The sequence below is a fragment of the Anomaloglossus baeobatrachus genome, chromosome 8 (assembly GCF_048569485.1).
Source record: "Anomaloglossus baeobatrachus isolate aAnoBae1 chromosome 8, aAnoBae1.hap1, whole genome shotgun sequence".
Taxonomy (NCBI): domain Eukaryota; kingdom Metazoa; phylum Chordata; class Amphibia; order Anura; family Aromobatidae; genus Anomaloglossus; species Anomaloglossus baeobatrachus.
In genome coordinates, this window is record NC_134360.1 from 45,830,264 (window position 1) to 45,840,118 (window position 9,855).

Sequence of the window (9,855 nt, forward strand, 5' to 3'; positions counted from 1 at the left end):
GTTAAGGTTGAGGTATCCATTGCGGGTACGGAGGCTGGAGCCCACATGCTGTTTTCCTTCCCCATCCCCCTCAGGGCTCTGGGCGAAGTGGGATCCTATCGGTCTCCAGGCACTGAGACCGTGCTTCATCCACAACTCCTGTGGAGCCTGCTGGATAGGAGCCGGGTATCGTTCAGGGACATGGCCCTGCTACTTGGAGGTACTCTGTATCCCTGTGGGGACCGCGCACGGCAACACCTCAGCTTTGCTGGGTGTGCTAGTGCACCGGGGACCGCGGCGCTGACCGGGTTAAACTGTGCCATTACACACTCAGCGTCGCTGAGTGTGTTTATATGTAGGGGCTACCGCGCTAACCGCCGCTGCCATGGGAGACTGCGGCACGGCTGGGACTTGTAGTTCGCCGGGGACTTCGGCGCCGGCCGCGCTTTTACGGCGGCCATGCTTATACTCGAGTCCCCGGCTTTCTTGCGGCCTAGTTTCCTTGTTTCCCGCCCCCACCCCTGACAGGCAGGGGAAGGGCGGGACGCTGCACGGAACGAGCAGCACTGAGGGCTGGAGTATGATTTCCATTCTCCACCCCCCTCACTGTGCACAGTGTGAGCACCAGTTCCCGCACTTTCTCGGCCACGCCCACAGCTCCCTCCTCTCGTCAGGACGCCGCAGCCATTCCTGTCAGCTCCTCCGACGCTGCAGAGAGGGATAAACCATGGGAGACCCAGACACGGTCTCTGGTGGCCTCACAACCGCTTTAAAGCGGGGGGTAAGCAGCACCTGTTGGTGCTAGCCCCATGGTGCTGTAGTGTATTGATACATTATTTGTTTATAGTATACTCTTTCACTGTATGAGCACAGTTCATTCGGGCTATATACCCTATTGTGTTACTCAGGGACAACAATAGCATGGCGCCCACAAAGGCAGGGGTGCCAAAACACAGGCTTATTATGCTGCCTGCGCTGCTTGTACGACCCCGCTACCGGCAGGTTCCACTGACCCTCATTGTGTGCACTGTTCGGCCCCTGTGGCACTTCTTTAGCCAGAGCCTCTGCTAAGAGGGGCCCAGGGGGAGCCACCTGTTGACACTGTCCAGGTGACGGGGACTGAGTTTGCAAAACTCTCTGAGACTATGGCTAAGATACTAGAAGCCTTGCAGTACAGGCCGGTATCTCAGCACAGGGACTCTGTTGAATCATTGTCCCCTGGCCCCCCTCAGTTGGACCAACAATGTCCTCCCGGGGTATCTCATACATCCCAGGCTGAGGGTTCTGACTTAGACCCCAGTCCCAGACCGACTAAGCGGGCTCGCTTAGAATTTCCCTCGACATCATATTGTTCAGGGTCTCAGCGGGGGGGATCTCTGGTTGATGATGCGGAGACAGCTGATCAGGATTCTGATCCTGAGGGCGCTCTCAATCTTAATACTCCAGACGGGGACGCCATAGTGAACGATCTTATTGCGTCCATCAATCAAATGCTGGATATTTCTCTCTCAACTCCTCCGGCGGAGGAGTCAGCTTCTCAGCAGGAGAAATTCCGTTTCAGGTTCCCCAAGCGTACACCGAGTATGTTTCTGGACCACTCTGACTTCAGAGAGGCAGTCCAGAATCTCCATGCGTGTCCAGATAAGCGTTTTTTCTAAGCGCCTTAAGGATACACGTTATCCTTTTCCCCCTGACGTGGTTAAAGGTTGGACTCAGTGTCCCAAAGTGGATCCTCCAATCTCCAGACTGGCGGCTAGATCCATACTTGCAGTGGAAGATGGGGCCTCGCTCAAAGATACCACTGACAGGCAGATGGAGCTCTGGTTGAAATCCATCTATGAAGCTATCGGCGCTTCTTTTGCCCCAGCATTCGCAGCCGTATGGGCGCTACAAGCTATCTCAGCAGGTCAAGCGCAAATTGACGCAGCCACACGCACGTCCGCGCCACAAGTGGCATCCATTACCACCCAGACCTCGGCATTTGCGTCTTACGCTATTAATGCTGTCCGGGACTCTGCGAGCCGTACGGCGGTTGCGGCCACCAATTCGGTGGTACTCCGCAGGGTCTTGTGGCTACGGGAATGGAAGGCAGATTCTGCTTCCAAAAAGCGCTTAACCAGTTTGCCAATTTCTGGCGACAGGCTGTTTGGCGAGCGTTTGGATGAAATCATCAAACAATCCAAGGGAAAGGATACATCCTTACCCCAGCCCAAACAGAACATACCCCAACAGAGGAGAGGGCAGTCGAGGTTTCGGTCCTCTCGGGGCGAGGGCAGGTCCCAATTCTCCTCGTCCAAAAGGTCTCAGAAAGAACAAAGGAACTCTGATGCATGGCGGTCTAAGTCACGTCCTAAAAAGACCACCGGAGGCACCGCTAACAAAGCGGCTTCCTCATGACTTTCGACCTCCTCTAGCAGCATCCTCGGTCGGTGGCAGGCTCTCCCGCTTTTGCGACACCTGGCTGCCACAAATAAAAGACCGCTGGGTGAGAGACATTCTGTCTCACGGTTACAAGATAGAGTTCACCTCTCGTCCCCCGACTCGATTCTTCAGGTCATCCCCGCCTCCCGAGCGAGCCGAGGCTCTTCTGCAGGCGCTGGGCACTCTGAAGGTAGAAGGAGTGGTGATCCCTGTTCCTCTCCAGCAACAGAGCCACGGTTTTTACTCCAACTTATTTGTAGTCCCAAAGAAGGACGGGTCTTTCCGCCCGGTCCTGGACCTGAAACTGCTCAACAAACACGTAAAAGCCAGACGGTTCAGGATGGAATCCCTCCGCTCCGTCATCGCTTCAATGTCCCAAGGAGATTTCCTTGCATCGATCGATATCAAAGATGCTTATCTCCACGTACCGATTGCTCCAGAACACCAGCGCTTCTTGCGCTTCGCCATAGGAAACGAACACCTGCAGTTCGTGGCACTGCCGTTCGGCCTGGCAACAGCCCCACGGGTGTTTACCAAGGTTATGGCTACTGTAGTAGCGCTCCTACACTCGCAGGGTTATTCGGTGATCCCGTACCTGGACGATCTGCTAATCAAGGCACCTCTCAAGAGGCATGCCAACGCAGCCTCGACGCTACCCTGGAGACTCTCCAGGGTTTCGGGTGGATCATCAATTTTCCAAAGTCAAATCTGACACCGACCCAATCACTGACGTTTCTTGGCATGGAGTTTCATACCCTCTCAGCGATAGTGAAGCTTCTGCTGATCAAGCAGCAGTCACTACAGAAAGGGGTACAATCTCTCCTTCAAGGCCAGTCACACCCCTTGAGGCGCTTCATGCACTTCCTGGGGAAGATGGTGGCAGCAATGGAGGCAGTCCCTTTCGCGCAGTCTCACCTGCGTCCCCTTCAATGGGACATCCTACGCAAATGGGACAGGTAGTCGACGTTCCTCGACAGGATCGTCTCCTTCTCTCAGGCGACCAAAGCTTCCCTTCGGTGGTGGCTTCTTCCCACTTCATTATCGAAGGGGAAATCCTTCCTACCCCCATCCTGGGAAGTAGTCACGACGGACGCGAGTCTGTCAGGGTGGGGAGCGGTTTTTCTCCACCACAGGGCTCAGGGTACGTGGACTCGGCAAGAGTCTTCACTTCAGATCAATGTTCTGGAAATACGGGCAGTGTATCTTGCCCTGAAAGCGTTCCAGCAGTGGCTGGAAGGCAAGCAGATCCGAATTCAGTCGGACAATTCCACAGCGGTGGCATACATCAACCACCAAGGCGGCACACGCAGCCGGCAAGCCTTCCAGGAAGTCCGGGGACTTTGATGTGGGTGGAAGCCACGGCCTCCACCATATCCGCAGTTCACATCCCAGGCGTGGAAAACTGAGAAGCAGATTATCTCAGTCGCCAGGGCATGGACGCAGGGGAATGGTCCCTTCACCCGGACGTGTTTCAGGAGATCTGTTGCCACTGGGGGGTGCCGGACGTCGACCTCATGGCGTCCCGGCACAACAACAAGGTACCAATGTTCATGGCACGGTCTCAAGATCCCAGAGCTATGGCGGCAGACGCCTTAGTTCAGGATTGGTCGCAGTTTTCAGCTCCCTTATGTGTTTCCTCCGCTGGCACTGTTGCCCAGAGTGTTACGCAAGATCAGGGCCGACTGCCGCCGCGCCATCCTCGTCGCTCCAGACTAGCCGAGGAGGTCGTGGTACCTGGATCTGTGGCATCTCACGGTCGGCCAACCGTGGGCACTACCAGACCGAACAGACTTGCTATCTCAAGGGCCGTTTTTCCATCTGAATTCTGCGGCCCTCAACCTGACTGTGTGGCCATTGAGTCCTGGATCCTAGCGTCTCCAGGGTTATCTCAAGACGTCATTGCCACTATGAGACAGGCTAGGAAACCAACGTCCGCCAAGATCTATCACAGGACGTGAAAAATTTTTCTGTCATGGTGCTCTGCTCAGGGTTTTTCTCCCTGGCCATTTGCATTACCTACTTTCTGTCCTTCCTTCAATCTGGACTGGAAAAGGGTTTGTCGCTCGGCTCCCTTAAGGGACAAGTCTCAGCGCTCTCTGTGTTTTTCCAGAAGCGCCTAGCCAGACTTCAACAGGTACGCACGTTCCTGCAGGGGGTTTGTCACATAGTTCCTCCTTACAAGCGGCCGTTAGAACCCTGGGATCTGAACAGGGTGCTGATGGTTCTTCAGAAACCACCATTCGAGCCAATGAGAGATATTTCCCTCTCACGACTTTCGCAGAAAGTGGTTTTTCTAGTAGCAGTCACTTCCCTTTGGAGAGTGTCTGCGCTAACAGCGTTGTCGTGCCAAGCCCCTTTCCTGGTGTTTCACCAGGACAAGGTGGTTCTACGTCCGGTTCCGGAATTTTTCCCTAAGGTGGTATCCCCCTTTCATCTCAATCAGGATATTTCCTTACCTTCTTTTTATCCTCATCCAGTTCACCAATGTGAAAAGGATTTGCACTTGTTAGATTTGGTGAGAGCACTCAGACTCTGCACTTCTCGTACGGCGCCCATGCGCCGCTCGGATGCACTCTTTGTCCTTGTCGCTGGCCAGCGTAAAGGGTCACAGGCTTCCAAATCAACCCTGGCTCGGTGGATCAAGGAGCCAATTATCGAAGCTTACCGTTCGGCTGGGCTTCCGGTTCCCTCAGGGCTGAAGGCCCATTCTACCAGAGCCGTGGGCGCGTCCTGGGCTTTGAGGCACTAGGCTACGGCTCAGCAGGTGTGTCAGGCGGCTACCTGGTCGAGCCTGCACACTTTCACGAAACACTATCAGGTGCATACCTATGCTTCGGCGGATGCCAGCCTAGGTAGACGAGTCCTTCAGGCGGCGGTTGCCCACCTGTAGGAAAGGGCCGTTTTACGGCTCTCTTACGAGGTATTATTTTACCCACCCAGGGACTGCTTTTGGACGTCCCAATTGTCTGGGTCTCCCAATAGAGCGACAAAGAAGAATGGAATTTTGTTTACTTACCGTAAATTCCTTTTCTTCTAGCTCTAATTGGGAGACCCAGCACCCGCCCCTGTTTTTTTGTGTACACATGTTGTTCATGTTGAATGGTTTCAGTTCTCCGATATTCCTTCGGATTGAAGTTACTTTAAACCAGTTTTTAATTCTTTTTCCTCCTTCTTGCTTTTGCACCAAAACTGAGGAGCCCGTGGGAGCACGGGGGGTGTATAGGCAGAAGGGGAGGGGCTTAACACTTTTAAGTGTAATACTTTGTGCGGCCTCCGGAGGCATAGCCTATACACCCAATTGTCTGGGTCTCCCAATTAGAGCTAGAAGAAAAGGAATTTACGGTAAGTAAACAAAATTCCCTTCTTTTGTTTCTCAATTTTGTTATTAGCTTCTATATTTTATATGCTAATTTCCACCATAAGCAAGTGGCATTACAGAGCTTTTTCTCTGGGGGTGCTTATTTTTACCCCGGTATGACATTGCCGAATTATAAGCAGGAGGCGTCACGCAGGTGGGTTAAAAAAAACACCTGAGAACCAGCTTTCTGTGAACATATAGTAAGAATGTGTCTAAAGGCTGCTTTACACGCTGCGACATCGCTCAAGCGATCTCATTGGGGTCACAGAATTGATGACGCACATCTGGCCGCATTAGCGATGCCGTTGCGTGTGACACCTATGAGCGATTTTGCATCGTTGCAAAAACATGCAAAATCACTCATCGGTGACATGGGGGTCCATTCTCGAATATCGTTGCTGCAGCAGTAACGATGTTGTTCCTGCGGCAGCACACGTCGGTACGTGTGACACCGCAGGAACGAGGAACCTCCCTTTACCTGCCTCCCGCCTACAATGCGGAAGGAAGGAGGTGGGCGGGATGTTCGTCCCACTCATCTCCTCCCCTCCGCTTCTATTGGGCGGCGGTTCAGTGACGCAGCTGTGACGTCGCTGAACGAACCGCCCCCTTAGAAAGGAGGCGGTTCACCGATCACAGCGACGTCGCAGAGCAGGTAAGTAGTGTGACTGGTCTGGGCGATGTTGTGCACCACGGGCAGCGATTTGCCCATGTCGCTCACTGATTGGGGCGGCTACCCACACTAGCGATATCGGTCACGATATTGCAGCGTGTAAAGCGGCCTTTACCATGTCACACAGATCTCATTGCCGCCATCTACTGAGATTATAGGTACTGTGTGTCATTACGTACTTTGTATTGTGGAATTATGCAGCGCTCCTCTCACAGCATTGACATTGCAGGAGGAAGGTAGCAGAGCTGTGTGTCATTACAAACACCACTCTGCATCTATCCCAGATGCACAACTCTAATCTTCATTTATTGGAAAATGTCGTAAAGGGGGGGGGGGGGGGAGTGATAGGTCCTTTTTAACAGCAGACTCTAAGGGGGTCTATGTTCTTGGACCCTTTTGAATAACCTGTCATCTGTGAAGGAAAGTGAAGCATTAAATGGTCCCATAAAAGTCAAGAAGTTTGTAATGCACCAATATCTGTGCTCTTCTTTTCTGCTTGGATTATTTGGGAATCCAAATTGGGGTAGAGGCCAATTGCAGCGGGCTGTACACGCTGCGACATCGCTAGCGATAGCACCCGCCCACGTCGGTGGCGCGTCACGAGGTGATCACTGCCGCAGCGAAAATATCGCTACGGCAGCGTCACACGCAATTACCTGTTCACTGACGTCGCTGTGGCCGCCGAACAATCTCTCCTTTTAAGGGGGAGGTTCGTTCGGCATCACTAAGCGGCCGCCCAATAGAAGCGGAGATGAGCAGCCGGAATATCCCGGCCACCTCCTTCCTTCCTCATTGCGGCGGCCGCAGGTACGATGTTGTTCCTCGTTCCTGCGGTGTCACACAGAGCGATGTGTGCTGCCGCAGGAACGACGAACTACCTGAGTTCCAAACGAGGAACGATTTTTAAAAAATGAACGTGTACACGACAATCGATTTGACACCTTTTGGTGATCGTTACTGATCGCAAAAAGGTATCACAATGACTTCGCTAACGAGGCCGGATGTGCGTCACCAACACGTGACCCCGACGATATCTCGTTAGCGATATCGTTGTGTGTAAATGGGCCTTAAATGCATGATTTCCAAGAGGAGATGACCGAGCTGAATGCGTCTCCTCTCCATGTGTATTCAGTTTTCCCTCTGAGCTTTGATGCTAAAACTGGAAGTTGCATGATCACCCGGGAGCTGATTATCCTCACATATTCCCAAGATCTCTGGATCAGCAAGAGGTGACAAAGTCCTAATTCCCAGGTCACCGCTCTACAGGTTATAAACATTTCTAGGGCGGTGATGAAACCAGTATTCATCAAAAAGTAGCTGTTATTAATCATATCAAATAAACCCACCAGAAACATGAGATCTTTCTATATTTTTAAAATTCTTCAGATTCACAATATAAATTTTTATACATAGGGGGCAGTATTATAGCAGTTATATTCTTGTACATATAGGCAGTATTATAGTAGATATATTCTTGTACATAGGGGCGGTATTATAGTAGTTATATTCTTCTACATAGGGGGCAGAAACATAGCAGTTATATTCTTGTATATAGAGGCAGTATTATAGTAGTTATATTGTTGTACATAGGAGCAGTATTATAGTAGTTATATTCTTGCACATTAGTGCAGTATTATAGTAGTTATATTCTTGTACATAGGGGGTCAGTATTATAGTAGTTATAGTCTTGGACATAGGGGGCAGTATTATAGTAATTATATTTTTGTACATAGGGGGTCAGTATTATAGTAGTTATAGTCTTGTACATAGGGGCAGTATTATAGTAGTTATAGTCTTGTACATAGGGGCAGTATTATAGTAGTTATATTCTTGTACATAGGGGGCAGTATTATAGTAGTTATATTCTTGTACATAGGGGGCAGTATTTTAAATGATGAATCCATTGAAGTTTTTGTGATTCTCATAAGAGAATTGTGCTTGGTTACACAATATTTTACATCTTGGCAGAGAAAACTGCTGAGCTTTGTGGCAAATTGCACACCAGGAATCATTACTATTCTGCTGGTAACAGATATCTGGTGCTTTTCTCATTTTGTCTTGGGCTGTGATGCATTTTCCTTTTTTTTTTTTTTTTTTTTTTTTTTTTTTTTGTTGTTGTAGTAAAATAAGCTTTAGGCAGCGCTGACACAAGATATTGAAGCCTTAAATGAATTTCCAGGTTCTGTAATATTATAATCTACAGACATTTACTTGTTGACTGTGGTGTGCAGAATTAATGGTTACTAAATTTTTTTTTTTTTTTTTTTTTTTTTTTTTTTTTTTTTTTTTTTTTTTTTATACCAAATGTAATACAAGGGTTATTTTAGTATGGATTTCTGGGCACAGTTCCGTGTTTTCCATATAAAAATAACTTTAAGGATGGTTACAAAATGTGCCATAGTCCTCCAAATGGGAAAATCGCTTTGCTTGTAATAAATATGCATATATACGGTACAATGTTTCTGAGAGGATACCACTTAAGGCTAAGTTCACACATCCTGTGTTTTCAATCCGTCAGGTCCGTCAGCAACGGATCAGTCATTTTCAAGATGTCAACTGATGCAACTGATGTGTTTTTCACAGGATTCCTTTCACAGGAATCCTGTGAAAAAACGGATCAGTTGCGTCCGTTACATCCGCTGTGCGTCCGTTTTTTGACGGATCAGTCATGATCCGTCTGTGTTTGGGACAGCCCAGTGGGCGTGCCAAGCATGCTGGGCATGCTCAGTAGAGCATGACGGAATCCTGCGCTGGATTCCGTTGTAAGACGGATTACGACGGAATCCAGCACCATAGACATGCATTACAAGCTTGACGGATGGCGACGGATTCCTGCGCGGCGCGTTAATTTTGACGGCCCGAAAAACGTTACATTCTGCGTTGCTCCCCGCTCGGCGGTCAGTCAAAAACGACGTATAACTGAATAGGATAACTGAAGTGAGCACTAATATATATATATGAGTGCAAGCCAAAAATACATACTATATATAAGAATAAGGCTGCACATCAAACTTAGATAATGGTATAATGCCTCAAGCATATGGAAAAATATTGGAATATACAATGAAAAATGCTACTTGCTAATTTGAACATGTGAATAATGAATTGCATACCTGCTATGAATATTAGGAAAAAGGAGATATTTAGCAATCGCATTGATCAATGTAACTGAGCCCCAAAACCTCGTCAAGGTATATCTCTATATTGGGGTCCCTAGCTCTGTGACCCTAACTGTGTGTCATCTCATTGCAATTAAAAACTGCTATGGGTGGAGAGGGGTAACTAAGGACTTTCTTATATAGGAGATGGAAAAAACATGGCCGAAAGGGGCGGAGCTGTGTTCACATTCAGAAAAAAAACTACATATAACTGAATAGGATAACTGAAGTGAGCACTAATATATATATATGAGTGCAAGCCAAAAATA